This window comes from Hylobates moloch, unplaced genomic scaffold (assembly GCF_009828535.3).
Source record: "Hylobates moloch isolate HMO894 unplaced genomic scaffold, HMol_V3 SCAFFOLD_4, whole genome shotgun sequence".
NCBI classification, from domain to species: Eukaryota; Metazoa; Chordata; class Mammalia; order Primates; family Hylobatidae; genus Hylobates; species Hylobates moloch.
In genome coordinates this window covers 130,184,516-130,205,367 of record NW_026652279.1, presented here as the reverse complement: position 1 = coordinate 130,205,367, position 20,852 = coordinate 130,184,516, and the positions used below count along the sequence as shown (strand labels likewise).

General features: G+C 31.9%; 1 pseudogene; it reads left to right on the top strand.

Annotated features, from left to right (window-relative positions):
* Window positions 1-1,081: 1,081 nt before the first annotated feature.
* Window positions 1,082-5,537, top strand: LOC131383370 (uncharacterized; annotated as a pseudogene).
* The last annotated feature ends 15,315 nt before the right edge of the window (window positions 5,538-20,852 follow it).

Below are 20,852 nucleotides of genomic sequence, written 5' to 3'. Positions count from 1 at the left end.
GTGCGTGTTCAGACATATGATAACAAATTTACATGTGTATGTACAAATATGTGATCATCTGTGTATGCATGCATAAATATATGCTGGCATACTTATGCCTGCACTTATAAGTTAACAAATTTTTATGTGTACATGCATGTCAACATATGTACGTGTGTATATACATGTATGTTATCAGTGTGCATGTACAGGTATGTTGACATGTGTGTGTTATGCTAACATTTGCATATGTGTATGTACATGTGTGTATGTGTGTATGTGAGTATGTGTGTATGTATATGTATGTGAGTTAACATATATGTATTTACATATATGTCAAAATGTGTGTTTGTATGTTCATATATGTTAACACATGTGTATGTGTATTGCATTCGTGTGTTGTGTTTGTGTGTGTTAACATGTATGCACATGTGTTTATATACGTATATGTGTATGTGTGTGCATGCATTTGAACATTTGCATGTGTGTCAACATGTTTGATACATCTATCTTAATACATGTATTTGTGTCCTTCCATCTACATTAACATGTATGTGTATATGTTAACATATGTATATGTGAGTACATGCATGTTAACACGTGTGCACATGTGTTGACATACTTGTTTATGTATGTGCATATGTTATAATATGTATGTGAGTACACGAATGTTGACATTTGCATGTGCGTTTCTCCATATATTCTAACTTGTGTGTGTGCATATTTATATATGTATATGCATTTATGTTCACATGTACGAGTGCATGTTAGCAAATATATGTGTGCATGTGCATATTTGTTAGCATATGCATGTGTCTATGTATTAGCATGTGTATGTTCATATGTATTAACATGTGTGCGTTTACATGTATGTTGACAAGTATGTGTCAACGTACACATATTTAACATGTATGTGTGTTGTTAACATATGTATGTGTGTATTTTAGCATGCATATTTTGATGTCTTAACATGTGTATTTACATGTATGTTGTCTTGCATGTGCCTGTGTATATGTTTTAACATGTATGTGTGTTAACATATGCTTATGTGTATGTACATATATGTTAGCCTATCTGTGTATAGACACATATATTAGTATGCATGTGTGTGTATGTACATATATGTTAACATGTATTTGTGTATGTGTACACATGCATTAATGTGTGTGTAATTATATGCATGTAAGAACTTATTGTGTATTTACATATACTTTAACATATTTATGTATGTGTGTGCATATATGTTTACATATGCATGTTTGCTAACGTGTTTTTTTTTTTTTTTTTTGAGACGGAGTCTCGCTCTGTCACCCAGGCTGGAGTGCAGTGGCGCGATCTCGGCTCACTGCAAGCTCCGCCTCCCGGGTTCACGCCATTCTCCTGCCTCAGCCTCTCCAAGTAGCTGGGACTACAGGCGCCCGCCACCTCGCCCGGCTAATTTTTTGTATTTTTAGTAGAGACGGGGTTTCACCATGGTCTCGATCTCCTGACCTCGTGATCCGCCCGCCTCGGCCTCCCAAAGTGCTGGGATTACAAGCGTGAGCCACCGCGCCCGGTGATAACATGTGTTTATGACATACGTTAACATATGTGTATGTCTAATTACTTATATGTCCACATACGTTTGCATGTGCTTGTACACTGATATATGTGTGTACATATATTTTAGCATATGTATGTGTGTATAGACATATTTCATCATGTATGTGTGTATTGGCATACATACATGTGTACAGATATTTTAACATATATGTATATATGTTGACATGTGTGTCTATATGCATGTGTGTATATGTTAACTTGTATGTGTGTGATTACATATATGTTAATGTGTATGACTATATTTGCGTATATGTTAACATTAGAATATATTAATCCTGAAGTTTCACATGTTGACTTCTTGATTCCAAAGAAAAAAACTGTATCTTAATATAGTTTTAGAAATATGAAACTCTATCTCAAAGGTAGTAGAACACAGGTTCCATGTCAGGTCTGCAATGGCAAAAATCATGGTTTTTCTAATGTTTCCTGATATTTTCTTTATTTGGCTGAATATTTCTGAGTTGTCCAGTACATAAAACTTACTGTTTGCAAAGTTTATTCTTGAGGAACCTGTCCTCCTATACGTTTCTCTCATTCAACAATCACCTTTACTAAAGTGTTGTCTTCTTGCCTGTAATATGCTCACCCTCTAAACTCAATCTCTACTTAGACCATCTTTAATGGGGTAAATGTGTCTTGTATCTAGACCAAACCTGAATTTTAAATGTAGTAATCTCATAGTTTCTCACGATAAGGGCATATGCCCTATCATGCTATCAGTATGGGGAAAATCAAGGCAAAGATACACACAAAAAGCTTTAATGCATAAAATAGAATTCTATTTTGTGGCTAAAGAAGATTGAGTTTCTACTAATTCTCCATGAAATAATGTTATTCTTACATCAAATCAATGTTAAAATGATGTATCAATTTATACAGTGTCCTAAAGCCTGATTAATTGCCAATTTCTGAATGACTGGCATATTTCATTATTGATTTCTGGCTGACGAATGTATAAAGTTTATACATTCATATGAAACATATTTTATGAAGGAACTTAATAAAGTCAAAGGCATCTTAAGAAATGCAAAGAACAGTTAAATAAATATTTCTTCACATGTACCCTCAAAGCCCCTTTCACTGAGGTAGATTTACTCAAGCCATAAGCATGGTCAATGTAGTAATATATCCATCTAGACCTGGGGTAGTGGCTCGTGCCTATCATCCCAGCACTTTGAGAGGATCACCTGAGTCCAGGAGTTTGAGACCAGCCTGGGCAACATGGTAAAAATCCATCTCTATAAAAAATTTAAAAAATTTTTTAAAAATAGCTGGCATAGTGAAACACACCTGTGATTCCAGCTACTCCCAAGTCTGAGGTGGCAAGATTGCTTGAACCCAAGAGGCAGAGGTTGCAGTGAGCCAAGATGGCACCACTGCACTCTAGCCTGGGAGACAGAACAAGATCCTGTATAAAAAATAAAATAAAATAAAAAAAAAAAAACAGTAATAGTTCATGCCCATGTAACTGATATGAGAATTTTTTTGGTTTGATTGTTTAGCATATGACCCAGCAATTTAAATCCTACATCTACTCAAAATACTAAGTTCCTTCTTGGAGTACCTTGACTGATAGAGACTAATCACTATCACATAGAATATGTTGTTTAAGTCTACCCACTAAAGTTAGAATTATACATATATATACACACAGAGAGAGATATATATACACACACACATATATATATACACATACACACACAGACATACATATATATATATATACACACACACACACACATATATATGTAAACAAACTGTTGGGCTGATATATGCTCACCCAAAGAGTTGTTTAGATTTTTATGTTATTAGGGTTTATGCACTCCTCTGAGGCCTGTGTCTCTCTCACTCCTAAGAGATAGACACATTTATTTATACACTTATGTATACAATTTTGTCTGCATAAATTCAGATAACATTTCAGAGAACTGTTTCTGATCATCAGTTTCAGAAACTTCAATCCATAGCATGGATATTAAAGACATTTAAAGCAAATTTGTCCTTGCAAAATATGATTCCCTACCTCTTAGTAATAGTGTATCCTTACGTACTGCAGCCTTGTTTTTAAGAATAGCACTTATGCAAAAGAAGGGGCCTTCACTCAGAGCTCTGATGGTTTTATACACTCACATGCAAAGCTCAGATATTTGGATATTAATTTCCATAGTAGGCAAAAATTATCATTAATAAAAACCACTAGTACATTACTATACTGCAGACCACGGGAGATCAAAGAAGAAAAATAGATTAGAGAAATCAAATGGATTTTGGCTGTGAACAATTAGAAATCCCAAGTGTTTCAGCTGAAACACACATATTCCATCTGAAATAATAACAGCTGGGGGATTATTCATTCTAATTTTAATTCTACAGAGGTCGTTCTACTTTTTAAAGTCTTTCATTTAATGGCATGTGTTTGTCCTAATTTATATAATATTTCTTATCAAGTAAGTTGCTTGAATGTTATTTTTAACAAAATAACCAAAAGGAAATTTGTTTAAATAAAATACAATCAGTACTGAAAATAATTGGTATGTGATCATGATAAACACCAGTGACCTAACTTTAATACAGATATTATTTAATATAATTTGAAGTTATTTTTAAAGCTCATAAAGGAAGAGTTTAAGTATTATAAAAATAAACATTTACCCCAGTATCCTATCTCATATTATACCACTGGAAAATGACATAAAAATGTAACCGACTCACCAAAAACATGTTTAGTATACTTTTTCTTATAATTATTACTTTAACTTTTTAAAGTGTTTTCATATTTAAAGTCATTTTACTTTTTGCACTAATAAAGTTAAATTTGCCAGTTGTTAAATTATTTCCTCTTACCTATTGTTTAAATAGAACTTAGAAAAAATATATATTTAGCAGAAGTGATACTCTAATCATATTTTTAAAACTGCTTGAACATGTTTATAACAGAACATATTTCTAAATTCTTTAAACCCATTTACTGATATCCGTGGGCATTTGTCTAATCCAGCCAACATGCCAGCCCACTCAGAGTTGGTTTCTAGTCACTGAGTATGGGTCACATATTCTTTTGATTTTTTTTTTTCCAAATGATTTATCTGAACATAAACTAACTTAGGACTCCTCTACTCTATTTTCTCTTTTTCCATGTTCAGTGATGTTTTTAGGTGATGCTTATATTCACGTTTTTTGTGTGTGTTAGCCTGATTTCCAAGGATAAATCTTATATCTGTGCAGTTTATTGTTCAGGCAAGGATTTGGGAGAGGTTGCAGTCAAACATCTCAAGCTTTCAAGGCTTTCAGTCTCTACTGTGACACTTTGGGAGGCACATTCAATGTTCAGCGACTTGTCAAGTCTTCCACAGCCTTCACCCTCTGCCAGGGCCTTTTGGGTTTCTTCCAGGCATGTGTGCAGTTTCTCAGGAACTGGGTATTTGTCGGGAGTATATACAGTCATTCTATGAGTCTTTAATTTTAGGATCTCCTGGTCAAATTGCTCACTTGTCTGCACTTACTCAAACAGACCACAGCCTTGGGCTAGAAAATTGATTTTTACCCATTTGTTTCCTATCAAGTTCACTACTAATAGAAGACGAAACTGTGTTGTCCCATTCTTTGATCATAGCTGTTTGAGCACCACCACATTCTTATATCAACTATAGAGAAATAGGAGTGGGCTTTGTTAAGAATGTCACAGATCAGTGTTTTACTTTCATGATGGTCTATGCAGTTTTACATGAATAAATGCTTCTTTAATTGCTCTCTGCCTTTGGTGTATTTATAGAGCCCTGGAATGATAGTTTGGGTCAATTGGACTTAATATTTTTATAGAGATTTCTTCAATATCCTCACATAACCATTGTTGGAAATTCCTTAAATGTGGTCCTTGGATCCTTGGATTTGCAGTAAATGTGCTTCCCTGCTCCTCAGTGCCCCTCATCTCAGACCATAATGTACAAGAACCATGAACACAATAGAAAATTACCAAGAGTTTTTTTTGTTTTGTTTTGTCTTTTAATTACATGTTTGGCCTACGTGAACCATTGACCAATAGTGATGATTCCTGAGACTTCTAGATTGAGCTCTCAGGTGCAAACTTGAATCACCTTGAATAATGCTCAAACTACCAGAAGGCATAGTAATAATAATAATAATAACCTTTGCCAGGAGGGTTCACAGTCTTATCTTGCTACAACAGTCATTTCTTGTGGTAGTAGTGGGAGGGCCTCCACTACTCACCAAAAATCAGATGTTATGCTCATATTCTACTTAGTTTCTAAGTCTTTGACACAAACGCTATTGAGAGGGAACTAAACAGAAGTGGACACATCATAACCTGTGAGTCTCTTGCACTTTGTCCTACTTGGGCCCTGTCAGTGTTATCATCCCTGTTGTCACTACCACTGCTGCTGAAGTTATGATTCAGTCTCCTCAGTTACCCTTAGTAATAAAATGTTATTCCACACTTACCACACACATAGTAGTGATGGCAATTCACTGATACATTTAAAAGTTTTAAAAAGTGATATTTTGCTTATCATGGCCTTTTTGGATTATATTTTACTTTTCAAAAAAAGTTTGCATTAAAATATTGTTCATCTTAATCATGAAGTTACTTGAAAAAACCCTAAATTTTATACTCCAGGCAAGTACTGCACCTGCTTCATTCTAGCTCTGGCCCTTTGGTAATAGCAAGTCCTTCAAAGTTAATTTTATCCTTAATTTTATTACATCTTATAATGCCTTATTTTACTAATTTGGTTAATCACATTTTATTCATGTCAACATGGCAATTTCTATAACACACCTTGATTTCTCTTGTCTACTATTTCTTGAATCTTCTGGATTTTAAGGTACAAAAGATTAATTTTATAAAAAATTAAAAATATACACAGAATGTCTTCTATAAAGATAATTTTAAAATTTTAATTTTTGTTTATATTTTTCTAATTATGCCCATAATTTTGATACATGTATGTGCACCACTTCAAGTCTTTGTCACTTTCCACAGTACAATTTAAGATGATTTTCTTTTATTGATTGTGATAGATAATCGTACATTCATTTATTCATATATTAATTTAGGAAGCCAATATTTATTGTGTACTTGCTTTAATATATCTTTCCAAATAAGTTTTCTACTGAGAATATTCACTATATATTTTTCTTATAATTTTTTACTATTTAAAAATTGCCATTTCATTTACTTGTCTTTTATGTGTTTATCTCTATTTATTTCCAAAATGTGTATTTGTTTTCAGTCTCTATTATTCTGAATTCAAACATTTCAAATATTTGTCTCATTATTTGCATTAGGATTTAAATTCACCTATTCCATTCTGGAGACCTACTCCTCAGGTGAAATTTATAGACTTTCCTTTGTATCACTCCTGTGTTGGATCTCTGTATTTTTCATCCAAACATTGATTTATTTCCTCTTTCTTGGTTTATTCTAGATATTTTAAGAAAAAGTCAATCTATTAGTTTTCTAAAAAGTTATGAAGATAAAGTTTTGACATATTGGTATTTTAAATTACCTTTATTCTGCCTTTTCCTTTGCATGGGTATAAAATTCTTAGTTGAAAATAATGTTTACAACTAAGAATTTCTGAATAATTTATTCTATTGCTTTCTGGTTCCAGTATTGCTCTTAGGAATCCTAAGTACTGTTTTGCTTCTCCAATCCAATTTTCCGTTCTCCAGAATATTTTACTATTAAAGAAAACCTCTCAGTCATAAAATTGGTGATATTTTAAAAATAGTTATGGAGGAGATTCAATGAAAATATTTTTGAACATTTCTCACTTTACAGATTCTCATAATTGGATACTGGACCACAGAGATTCGTTCTCTCAATTTTCTTGTTCTTTGCCTGATTTTTAGCTCTTCGATTTTTTGCATTTTTTAGCTAAGCTTTTGGAATGTTTGCTTTTTGTTCCTTTTTTATTATTTTTATTGATACATACTAATTGTACATATTTATGGAGTACAGTGTAATATTCCAATACATGTATATAATGTGTAATGATCAAATTAGAGTAATGAGGATGGTCATTGCCTCAAACATTTATCATTGCTTTGTATTGGGAATATCACAATAGCCAAAATATGGAATCACCCTGTGTTCATTGGCAAATGAATGGATAAAGAAAATGTGTTATGTTCACACAACAGAATACTACTTACCCATAAAAAATAATGAAATTCTGTCATTCTCACTAACACAGATGAGCTTGGAGAACAATTATGTTACATGAAATTAGCCAGGCACAGAGAGATACATACGGAATATTCTCACATATGAAAGCTAAAAAGTTAATCTCATATAATTAGAGAGTAGAATAGTACTATAGTTAATAGAGAGGAGAAAGGGTAGGAGAGAGGAGTGAAATTTTTGCTTTTAATTTTTTATTCTGAGAGTTTTTCAGACTAATATTATGATAAATATTTTGTTGTCATTTAAAATCATAGAGTTTGATTCTTATTTTCTATTCATTTAAAAAATATTATCCAGTTATAGTTCATTGTTAATGTCCTGTGTTTTCTTCTGTACCTGCTCTATTACTGTTTCTTTCTAGTTCTATATTTAATTTACTTTGCGCTCTGTTATTTACATTTTTACTTAATGGGTAGAACATGCCCATTTGGGGGCTTAATATTGTTGATTGTTTGGGGACCCTCATTTATAGGTTCAATCTGTGGAACTCTTCTTCACTTCTGAATAAGAGTACCCAGTCTTCTGCCTATTGGCACAGTCTCCTGGCACAGACATAAACCTTGAACCATATAACATGTGGGCATATAGACATTTACTTAATGACACTGATTTTGCTCATTGTTTCTCACAAATTAAGCTAAGTCTCTTTTTTATGATTTCAGAGTTTATTTGCAAAAGTTCTTTGAGGCCTAAATCTCTGGTCTACTGATAAGGGGAAGGAGGCAGAATTGCTGCTAATAAGCATGTAACTATGTATCTAATCTTCCCATTTTTGCCTGTCCCTTATTCATCTTCTCAGTTGTGCTTTAGGTAACTGAGTCTAGAAAATGCACATTTCAAATTCTTCTGTGTTTCACGTGGTTAGTACAGAAATGTCCTGTTTGTGGAGGTTGAGTAAAATCTGCATTTGACAATATATTTCTAAAGGTTTTCAAGCAATCCCAAGGCTTTTAACCAAATGTCTTACCTTCTGTTTCTTCTCATTAATAAACTCCTCTGCAACATAGCATTCTCAGTTTCTTCATCTCTTCTACACATGCTTCACCTTAAAATAATTGTTTTTATAACTGTTATCCCTTACTGTTTCTTCTACCATTCTCTTTGCATTTATGAGTATTTCAGCTTTCATGTTTTTTAGTATCATTTTGGCATTATTTTGGGGACAATAGAGGTAAATGTACCTATTTCCATATTTAACTGAAAGTCCGTGGAAGTTAATATATTTGACATTTTGTATATATGCTGCTATTTTTTTAATTTATTCTTTAACCGATTCACTAATTTATTAAATAATGTCCAAGTCCTATATTAGGATTTTATATTTCCACAGTTCCCATATATGGGTTATAATAGCAATACGGTATGCCCTTATTTGGTGGAAAGGACAGAATTTAAATCCTGAACCATGGCTGTAGAGGAAGGCACTATGTTTTCTGCCCACTAAGTGGAGAGGAGCACTGAATTGAATTGTGACAGTGTTCAAGAGGATAATGTCAGTTTAAAACATGAGAAAATAAGAATGAGAATGAAAACAAAGTGAAAAAAAATACAAGCAGTGGAAGGAAGGAAGAGGAAGAAGAGGAAAAAAAGTAAAAGCATTTAAATGGCCCTACACTTCTTGAAATTTTATGTTTATTAGTTGATTGTTATTTTTGTAAAAAACAATGTTGTTTCTTGGGTTTAAATACGAGTCTGTTAAATTCAAGCTTTACTAATTAACACTTTGCATGTATGCAATGAAAAAATCTAGATGTTAAGGTCTGAATATCTTTGCCTAGTAAGGGAAGCTATACAAAATTTACATGAATGTGCATTAAGAAAGTCGGATAAATGATTTTTTAAATGAAAATGGCACAATTAACTTCCCATAACAAATAAATTGTAAAGGAAATACATTTAAGGTCATACTAAGCCTATTAGTCATTACCTTTATAGTCTGTCCTTCTCATTTAATATTAGCACAAACATAGGAAGTAGGAAGGATTTTGTTACTTAGATACTATCCACACGCTTTTAAAACTCAGTGCTTCTGAGGTCACCAGAATATAATTTTTTTAAATTTTGTTCTTTTTTTATCTTACTGAAACAGACAATTTTACATGGTCATTACATTTCACAAAGCTTATGGTAATAAAAAATTGCAATTAATATTTTGAAAAACTAAGGTTAGTCCAAGTATTCAATGCTGAATTTTCTCATTCTCATATCCTTGTTTGACACGTTGTTTACTACCACTTTTACACATATTTCTTCAGAAGAATGGTACATACTGTAAAGCTATACATTTACTATATACATTTCACTATAAAACTTGACATTATTATTACATATAATTAACCAATTATTTTAATTATATATTACCTTGATAATATTTAGCTTGCAGCTTTACATTACTGGACAAAGAACCCAAACTCTAGTATAGTACAAACTACTCTACAAAATCGAATGGTCTCCACCCACTACCCTTGGAATACAATAATTATAGATATTTTTACTATTAAAACAATGGTTTAACAAAATCATGTCTCTGAAATCGAGTATTTAAACAAAGAGGCATTCTATATATTCATTCATAAAGAGTGATAATTCCAAGTACATAAAATTATCCATAAATTGGTTAATTTTACGTAAAGTTAAATTGCAAAATTATACCAGACCAAAAATTAGAGTTTGGTGACCCATAGTCAGATTCCTGTATGTGAAATAATTACTTTTATGACTCTGATTAAATTTATTTATTAGTAGAGAAGAGGTCACATTCTTTATATTTTCTACTTATCCAAAGACATTTATTGTTAAGTATAAGGAGAAAAGTCTTTTCCTGGTTAAGGGAGATAAAAACATGCACAAGAATGTGATGCAACCTAGAGAATGTTAAGAGGTTATTTTCAAAAGGCTCACTCATACTAAATATTTTAGCACTTTATGCCTTTTTGCTCATCAGAATATTTTCTCAAATTATTTTTGAAAAGCTAAACATTTTTTATTTTGAATATTTAAACAATATTTTTGATATGACACACTTTACTGGACTCAGTTTGCTGAGAAACCTGTTTTACTTCCCTCTTTTATTAGGTAATCTGTCTCAGCTGGTTGAAATCAGTATACAGAGAGATGCAAAGTCTTTGACTAATGTCAACAAAAAATGTAAACCGAAAATATTTGAAGTAACAAAGAAAAACTATTTTAAATGAGAAAAGCCAAAACTCATACTATTGGTACAATTTAGGCAAATAGTATTTACCCGACACTATTTCAAGTCAAATGAAACTGTCAACTGGGTACATTCTAGCCGTAAGTACAGCAAAGTCTGATTGTGCCATAAGGACTGTCTCATAAGCAGTCCCTCCAAAGCTCCAAAGGAGAGCCATTACTGACATGCAACCTGTATTTCACCTCTATACCCACTCTTTTAGACTCTCTGAGTTCTATTGTCACTTTTTAAAATAAATATTAATATTCTATCCACTTCTACATTTGATATAAGAGAAAGATCAAACTCTGAAATAGCAGGAGGCCGTGGCAACCTGCTTTCCATTGTCTCTCATCACCATCTTGGACTTGGCCAAATTCAGTAAAATGGATGTCATTCGTGCAGTGATATATTCCTCTATAGTCTCAAGATTGGACATAAGAAGAAAAAAAAATTATAAAGAAAGAAAAACAACTAAATTTATCAGCTACCCCCTATTTGTTCTATGGGCAATTAAAGCCCCTAAATCTTCTAGTGGTTTTGTTTCCCAAGGAAGCAATTATTATGATAATGTTTATGCAGTACACCTATTTATCCTTAAGAGCTATCGTGTCTAAGTCTTGATCCACTAGATTGTAATAGTACAAAAGTAAATTCAAATATCTCTTTGGCAAAAATGTAGTATGTCCTGAAGTCTATTCAACATAAATGGAAATTTTTCTTAGCTGAACTCAGAAATAAAATAGAAAATATAATGACTATGTTTAATACAAATGTCAATCCTCTCAGTCAATAACCTTATTGTACATTACTTACCATGCTAAGTATGGCTGAAGGTATTAAGAAAACCAATTATGTTCATCCTTAATCGTCCACTCCCAGTCTTTATGTACTTTCTGACTTGCATACAGATCAGCTGGGGAAATAAGAAAAGTTAGTAAGAATCAAAGCTCCCACTTTCACCATTACCTGTATTATAGCAGTGACCTCTTGCTTCCTTCCCAGATTTCTGAATTGTTTAAAATTTATTATAGGGAGGGACTGGGCCGTTCCACAAGTTCACATTTAGCATACCCACTTAAAATTGCGTAAAGAGTAAATTTGGCTGATCTCCACTTAGAGAATAACAGAGACAGAATCCTCAATCCCTACATAATAGCCACCTCAATTATGCATTCTCATTAGGCAACACAACCACAGAATGTTTTCTCCATTTACATTTTCCAATTCTCAATTTAAGTGAAATGGTAGAATTCACCACAGTATCACTGTAATTTCCCCATTTACTCTAGAATATTCTCTCTACTCATAGTGATTAGTGTACATTGCCATTTCATATCTTATAATTTCTTATGCCCTCTGGCCCATATCATTAAAAAGAACTTAAATGCCAGGGATTGACTGAGTTCATTCCCATCCTTCAGTCCATTGTTTTTATATTCTATGGTTTTAACTAAAGTGATAATTCAGCCTTCTTTTCAAGAATTTTTGGCTCAAAATTTGGACTTCTGTACAGTTGACACTTCAACAACATCAGTTTGAAGTGTGCATATCCTGGCACGGGGATTTGCATCCTCTGAGACAACAGGGTCAACCTCTCCTCATCCTCCTTCTCCTCAACTTATTCAATGTGAAGAGGACAGGGATGAAGACCTTTATAATGATCAATTTCCATTAATGAAGAGTAAATATAATTTCTTTTCCTTATGATTTTCTTAACATTTCCTTTCCCGTACTTTATTATAAGAATACAGTAAATAATACATATAACATACAAAGTATATATTAATTGTTCGTGTTATTAGTAAACTTCTAGTCAATAACAGGCTATTAATGGTTAGATTTTTGGGGAATAAAAGTTATACACAGATTTTGTAATGCAGAGAGGTTTGGTTCCCCTAACCCCTGCATTATTTACATATCAACATTAATTAAATTGAATATATCAAAAATTGACCTGATTCTCCAAAGGTGTAGTTGTCACAATGGCTATTTCTCACCTTTTAGAGGTCAATAATGTGCTATGATGCCATCAATGTCTCCCTCTCTATTCTGTTATTTGAAACCCGTGTAATAATTTCCAATTATAGATTTTGCTAAAGTTTTTTCTGCTTGAAATTTCCTACCTATGTACTTTGCCAGTTTCCTAGGTCTAAATAGATTTTTTCCAAATTCCACTGGGAAGATTTGTCTACTACAATATTTCTAAAGCCATTTGGAACTTCATACCAAGGATAAGGAAAGAGTAATTGTAACAAAATGTTGTCATCATTTTGTTTTTTTACATCTCTTTCATTTCCTTTTGTCCTCCCATCAGAAAAATGTATCAGACATTAGATTGTATGGCTGTAAAAAACAATGCCATAGCTGCAATGAATTTATAATACTGTATTAAAAGTGTTGAGTTGTTAAGAAATATTCACTTGAAGTATATTTCTTATTCAACAACAGATTTTGCTTACTCCAAGTTAACAAAATGTAATCCAATGATACAAGTAGACACTAAATAAGAATGTGACTTTTTTTTTCCCAAGAAGACCAGACCTACATAAATGCAGGTCTCTAAATTTCATTTTCCTACAACTGTGATGCAAGTTAGTTTGGAAGTAACAGATGAGCACTAATAAAGGGAACATTATACACCATCTCAGATAAAGCAATTCAGTTTTGGGGCATGTTACTTTGTTACACATATGCTCCTCTCCTTAACTTACGATGGGGTTACATCCCTGTAAACCCGTAGTACATTAGTCAAAAATGCATTTACTACATCTAACCTACTGAGCATCATAGCTTAGCCTTATGTACTTTTTTTTTTGGTTTTTTGTTTTTTTTGGTTTTTGGTTTTTGGTTTTTTGGAGACAGAGTCTCGCTCTGTCGCCCAGGCTGGAGTGCGGTGGCGATCTCCACTTACCGCAAGCTCCGCCTCTTGGGTTCACGCCATTCTCCTGCCTCAGCCTCCCGAGTAGCTGGGACTACAGGGGCCCACAATCACTCCAGGCTAATTTTTTGTATTTTTAGTAGAGACGGGGTTTCACCGTGTTAGCCAAGATGGTCTCGATCTCCTGACCTCGTGATCCTCCCATCTCGGCCTTAGCCTCATCATCCAAGTATTCAGAACACTTGGAAAAATAATCTAACACAAAGCGTATTTTTAATGTATCTCTCTAGAGCTAAAATTATCAAAGGTCGACTATCTCATGTAATTTATTGGACATTGTACTGAAAGAGAAAGACAAAATGGTTATATGGACACTTACAGTTTCTACTGAATGTATGCTACTTCTAAACTGTGGTAAACATTCATGAGTTGAACCATCATAAGTTGGAGACCATCTGTACTTGGTTGATCACTCATCAGAGGAAGATCTATGTGACAAACTTCTCTCCAGCTGTGTTTAAGAAATCCATAAATTCTGGTATTATTTACAGCAACCATTCTAAATTAAATATGAGGATTCTGTTAAAAATATCTTGATAAAGAAGTCTCTGGGTTTTCTACCTAGTAAATATCATCAGAATGTTTACAAAGGAGTCTAATCACAGTCAGCTGCCATAATGTCATAAATATTAGCTATTCAAAAACTTATCATAAACTTTAAAAGAACTTAAACTCCACTCCGTAACAAAAAGGGAAAAAAAGCTATGTGCACTTTATACATTATAATTGTATTTGACTACATTAAAGTTAGACCTGACCCTTCCAAAAGTGTGGCTATAGTAGCATTTTTTTTTTTTTTTACAATGGGGTAGGAGCTAAAAATGGGCTTCACTATTTCTAACGTAGTCAAGGAAATTATTAAAAAAAATACATGTTTCTACATTCACGTTCAGAAGCTATATCCTAGTAAACATGAAATGTATATCAAAACCTGAGAAAAGTGTATAATGAATATTTTTTGTAGAATGTATGTCAATAAGTTGGTGTTTATTCATAGCTATGACAGTTAATTATAAAGAATTTAAGAACATTTAGGAATATAATTACTGTATTACTTTGTTAAGACCACTGTAACAAAATACCACAGACTGAATAGCTTAAATAATCAAAATTTATTTTTCACGCAGTTTTGAAAGTTAAGAAGTCCAAGATTAAGATATCTGTGGGTTTGATTTCTTCTGAGGCATCTCTCTTTGTCTTGTAGAAGGCCACCTTCTCACTATGTCCTTATGAGATATTTTTTTCTGTGTGAGTAAACGGTGTCTCCCTGTGTGTCCTAATTTCTTTTTCTTGATCCAGTCAGATTGAATCAAGATCTACTCTAATACCTTGTTTTTATTTAATTTCCTTTTTAGAGGCCTTATCTTTACATACAGTCACAATTCAAAGTGTCTGTATTTAGGGAATTTACAGCTTTGACGTGAATTTTGGAGGAACACAATTTAGCCTGTAACAATTACTTCATCCTATCCAGGTGTACTAAACTATCATTTATAGATAATGGCAGCAGATGTGTACCCACATTCGTATAAAACTATGATGTTATTTGAATTCCAGTTCTTCTTGCAAATACTGTGAAATCAAAATTAGTTTGGGAGAAATTACTTAACTAATCATGCAATTTATATAAATCATGAAGAAACTTTTAATATATCTCTCTAGAACTAAAATCATCCAGATGTTATTTCTCCTTTCTGCCTAAGAAATTACTTTTGTAATTTGCAATTCTTTGTGCTATTCAAACACTGTATCAATAAATTATGATTTTGGTCATATAAAATGTTGACTTTTGTGCTTCATACTAAACTGCATTGTAGAAGAAAATGTCTTTGTTTAAAAAATGATATCTGATCCTAAACACCACACAATCAGAATTGTATAAAATAAAAATCAATTCTTTAATAGTTTATTTCTTTGTATTATATAGGATAGGATATATGATATATTTCATTTAAACCTTTTGTTTATGTCAATACACTTTTCTCACTAGAGTGGGGAGACAGTTTAAATAAAGAATTTATATTTAGTTTCTATGAAACAGCATCATGAGAGATGTGATTGAAGAAAATACAGTAACATAACAGATAAATGATAAAAGTTCTTATAATATAGAAAAAGAATGGTACTTTGTTTATGGAGAACTACTGAGTCAAGGTATATATTATAATACTTCAATCAGAGACCAGCATTTACAATGTTTCGATTCAAAATAGGTGACTGCCAAACACATCATCTAATGAAGGTTGAGATACAATCAGTTTCTTCAAGAAACCCACTCATCCTTAAATTTCTAAAGATTCCTCTTATTGTTCTAGAGGCTCTAGCTAGAAGGTTCTTGCTGTCTCAAAAAATGCAAAAAATGTCTAACAACTCCAACACATTCTGAGTTAATCCAATAAGCTACATGAATCAAGGATTAATTTATCAGACACAGTGCCACAGGAAGACATAGAATTCAAGGTCACTGAAAGGCAATTGTTGAAGTCCACTCTCTCCCCTCACTATGAAGTTAATTGTTCTCATCTTTTTAGTCTTTTAAAAATATTAATTCCATATAAGGTAAAAAACCAAATAATGCCCATTATCATAAAAACAATTACTAAAAAATCCCCAATAATGAAAGCGTGTTAATTCGAACAACACAAAGTGTTTCATATTACTTATATAAATAATTTTCCCTATTTTGATCACTTTTCATAAGAAACTGCTCTTTCAACTCTTGCCAGTTAAAACTCATAATTTTTATAGCTATTAAAATTATATAAATAATAGTAATATCTTCAAGGTAGACTCTATCATAAACACTATTTTTGGATAGCTTAAAAACCATTCTTGCTCTCTAACTACAAAGAGATGACTCAGATTTATCTATTCTAATCATAGAATGCGTTTACTCTCTAAGGAATGCTGACTCTTAGAACACCAAGTTGTTTCCTAATATACAAAATAAATATATACACTCAAAACTTTTCAACACTCACGTAACATAATTCAATGATATGGTAACAAGCATATTCACAATACTGTGTCAAAATATAATTTTTGAACAGCTGATCAATGAGAAAAAAATACTCTTCTCTACACAACTAGAAAATAGGCCCATATATAAAACAATATTTTTAGACAATGAACAAAAGTGCAGAAATATGATCTCTGAGAGAGGGGAAAATGAAGTTAATCCTCTCATTGCTTCAGCTTACTAACACTTAGAGACAGCTCCTGTAATGCAGGCACAGGGAAAGGAAATCCAAACAGAAATTGCCAAACTCGATGAGGTAGAAATGGAGATAGAAATGTATGGGAGATGAGGCTAACAGAAGTTGCAGGAAAAATTTTATTTCTTATGCAAATAAAGGCTCTGTGAATATTTGTAAGGACCCATTTGAGTCTTTGCTGGGTTCTACCTTCTCTGGATATAAATTGTAAAGTCACAAAGTAGTCAAAGAATGACAGGACAGATGCAAACTAAAATTTCAGAAATTACACAAAGCAGAAGACATTTAAGCTCTGCCTAATCAGAGTAGAAAGTACTTAATCATTTGAGGTATACAATGGAGAGTATAGAGAGTGATGTGTCTTAGTAGTCAGGCTGAATTATACCTAGAATGAAATAAAATAAATGCCCATACTTTGAAAATCACTTTACAAAGTGAAGCAAGCTGCAGGGAGATAAAACCCAGTATAAACGTTTTTGGCAGGCAAAAATTTATTTGCCTGCCAAAAAAAGGCTGGTACCAAAAAAAGGCTGGCAGTACAAACAGAAGAAACAAAGTTGAGAGCCAGAACTATGTAATATTTACAACCCAAAATCCAATAATAAAAACACAACAAACAACAACAGAGATTAAAAAACTAGTGGGCATGCAAAAAGCAGAACTATATAATCCATAAAAAATTTAGTATGACACAAAGAGTTTCAGGAATGAGAGAGATGTTGAAACTAGAAGACAAAAATGTTAAAGCTAGTATTAAAAGTGTTTTCAAGTATTAAAACACAACATATACACAGACATGTGGAAAAGGTGGCTAAAAGTGTAGAAGAAAAAAGATAAAAATAACTTAATGTTTTATATGAGTGAAAATGCAATTTAAAAATGGGAGTATAATTGGATTTTTTGAGAAAATAAAAAAGAACAGAATAATAATGAAATGTATATTGTAAGCAGAACAAAAGTATTAGAAATGTTATAGAAAATTATTCTCATAGAAATAAAATGTTACATGATAGAAAATTGTGTCTCCACAGATAATGAAAATATTTAGAAATTATAAATATATAAATAAATATAAAATGCATTATAGTAGCAGTCTTCAAGATGTCTTCTCATGATCTCCACCTTTTAATATTCACATCTTTGTGTAATCTTTCTACTCTGGAATGTGGGCAAAATTTGTGACTTGCTTCTGATGAACAGAAATTGTAGAGGTTCTAGGAAGTCACTTTTCTGTCTAGGTTACTTTTGTGTCTAGGAATCATGACTTATTGTATTCTGGTAGACTCTATTGCGTGAGCGCCTTCCTTGGTTTGGATGAAGTCAGCTGCCGTGTTGGAGCAACACCTGACAAGGAATTGAAGATGTTCTCTTGCCAACAGTCAGCTTGATACTGAGACCCTCTGTCCCACAAATTTTGAGGAGCTGAATTTTTTTCCAGCAAATACCTGAGCTTGCAAGCGGTTAAGGTGCTGAGTCAAACACTCAGGATAATTCAGCCCCTGGATGTTACTACCTTGATTGTCGCCTTGTGTGAAAACCTAAAGAAGAGAATCTAAAAAAGTTATATCTATTTTCTCAATGCACAGAAACTGTGATACAATAAATATGTATTATTTTGAGCCTCTTAGTTTGTGATAATTTGTTACACACTTTTAGATAACTAATTTATTTTTTTCAGTTTTTAATAGGTATTTGACAGATTGGAGCAAAAACTACAATGATTTATAGAGTTCATAATATACGTAGAAGTAAATCAAATGACAGTAATCAATCAAGAGTTAAAAGAGTAGAAATGGAAGTATAATGGTGTAAGAGTTTAACATTACTTGCATTAATATAGTATTATTTTAAGGTAGATTATGATAAAGATGCATGTTTTAAACCACAGAGCAATAAGTAAAAAGAACACTGACAAAATTAAACCAAACTTTGTTACATATTAATCTTATGATAGAGTATAAAAATACTAAAAAATTATTTAGTCCAAAAAAATGCATTAAAGATTGAAAAAATAGCAAAGAACCGATAGGTGATACAGAAAGCAAAAAGCATAAAGGCATATTGGAATTCAAATTTATCAATAATCAAATGATTTAAGTTAAATGTACTAATAACTAAAAGACAGTGAAATTAGATGCTTTTCACCAAAATCCTACTTTAAGTTTAAAGAAAAATGATAAAAACTACATATCATGAAAATTTTAAGCATAACAAAATGGAGTCATTATATTCATAATGGAAAAACTACACACTTGTAAATAAAAAGTTCCTTCAAAATAAATTAGAAGGAAATGAATATACAACATAACATAATTTATGAGATACACTTAAAGCAGTGCTTATAGCAAAAATTGTGGCTTTAAATGGTTTTATCAGAAAAGAAGATAAGTTTTAAATTAATAATGTAAGTTTTTCACTGGAGAGAAAAATAACTAACATATATTGAGTAGAGCAAAGGAGGAAATAAAAAGCTAAAATTCTCAGAAAAAATTTCTTAATGACTTTAATTAGACTTAGCAGAATTAAAAAAGAAATGAAACCGTAGAAATTGAGGATAAACAAGGGGACATCAGTGCAAACCCTACAATATGAAATAATAATCCAGAAATATTTTAAAATATTTTATGTCAATACATTTGACAATCTAGATAAAAATGCAAAACTTTCTCAGAAGTTATATATTACCAAAATAATTTAAGCATAAAAAAGAAAAGATCAATAATAGTATATATTTTTAATGAACTTGTAATTATAAATCTTGACATAAATAAAACTCAACACTCAGAAAAGTTTATTAATGAATTATATGAAGACTTGAAAAGAAATACCTTTATTCCCATTCAAATTTCTTTATTATATAGAGAATCAGAGCGTACTTTCTTAATCATATGAGGATGCTAAAATTACTTTGATAGCAACACTGAAAAAGTAAGAGGAAAGAAACTTACAGGTCATAGCTTTAGGATATGAGCTATAGTGCTTTGGGACTGTGGACTAAAAAATACTGAACAAAACATTACCAATGAAGAAAAATATGATCAAATATTATTTTCCAATAACGTCTATTTGTTAACATTTAACATCAATGGATATAATTTTTGAATATTACTATAATTTGAAATAAAAGTAAAATATATAATTATCCACTCAATCCATGCAAGGAAAAAAATACATTTTCCAACACTCAGTACCATTTATAATTTAAACTCTCAGAAAGCCAGGAAGAGAAGAAAACTTTCTCTATCTTAAATTCTATAATAAAAATAAATAGCTAACATTATACTTAACAGTTATAGACTAAATGTTTTCCTCCTCAGAAAAGAAACAAAAAAGATATCTATCTGTTCTCATCATTTTTGGTTAACATTGCACTCACAGTCCTAGCTAGTGCAATAGGCAAGGGAAAGAAATAAAGAATAATAAAAATAATGAATGGGTTGAATAAAATTTTGTCAATTTTTGATGACTTGTTTGTGTATTAAAAAAATCGCTACAATGTTCAATGAAACCAAAAAGAAACCTTTTACAAGCTTGAGAGCAGTTAAGTGAGGCTACTGGAGACAGGAACAATGTGATAACAAATAAGCAATTATATTTATAAATAATGAGATAACTGAAAATTGAAATGAGAAAATACCATTATCATTATCATCATAAAATAAAATGCCTGAGCATCAGTTTTTTCAAATATTTGTAAGTTTTGTATACTTAAAACTG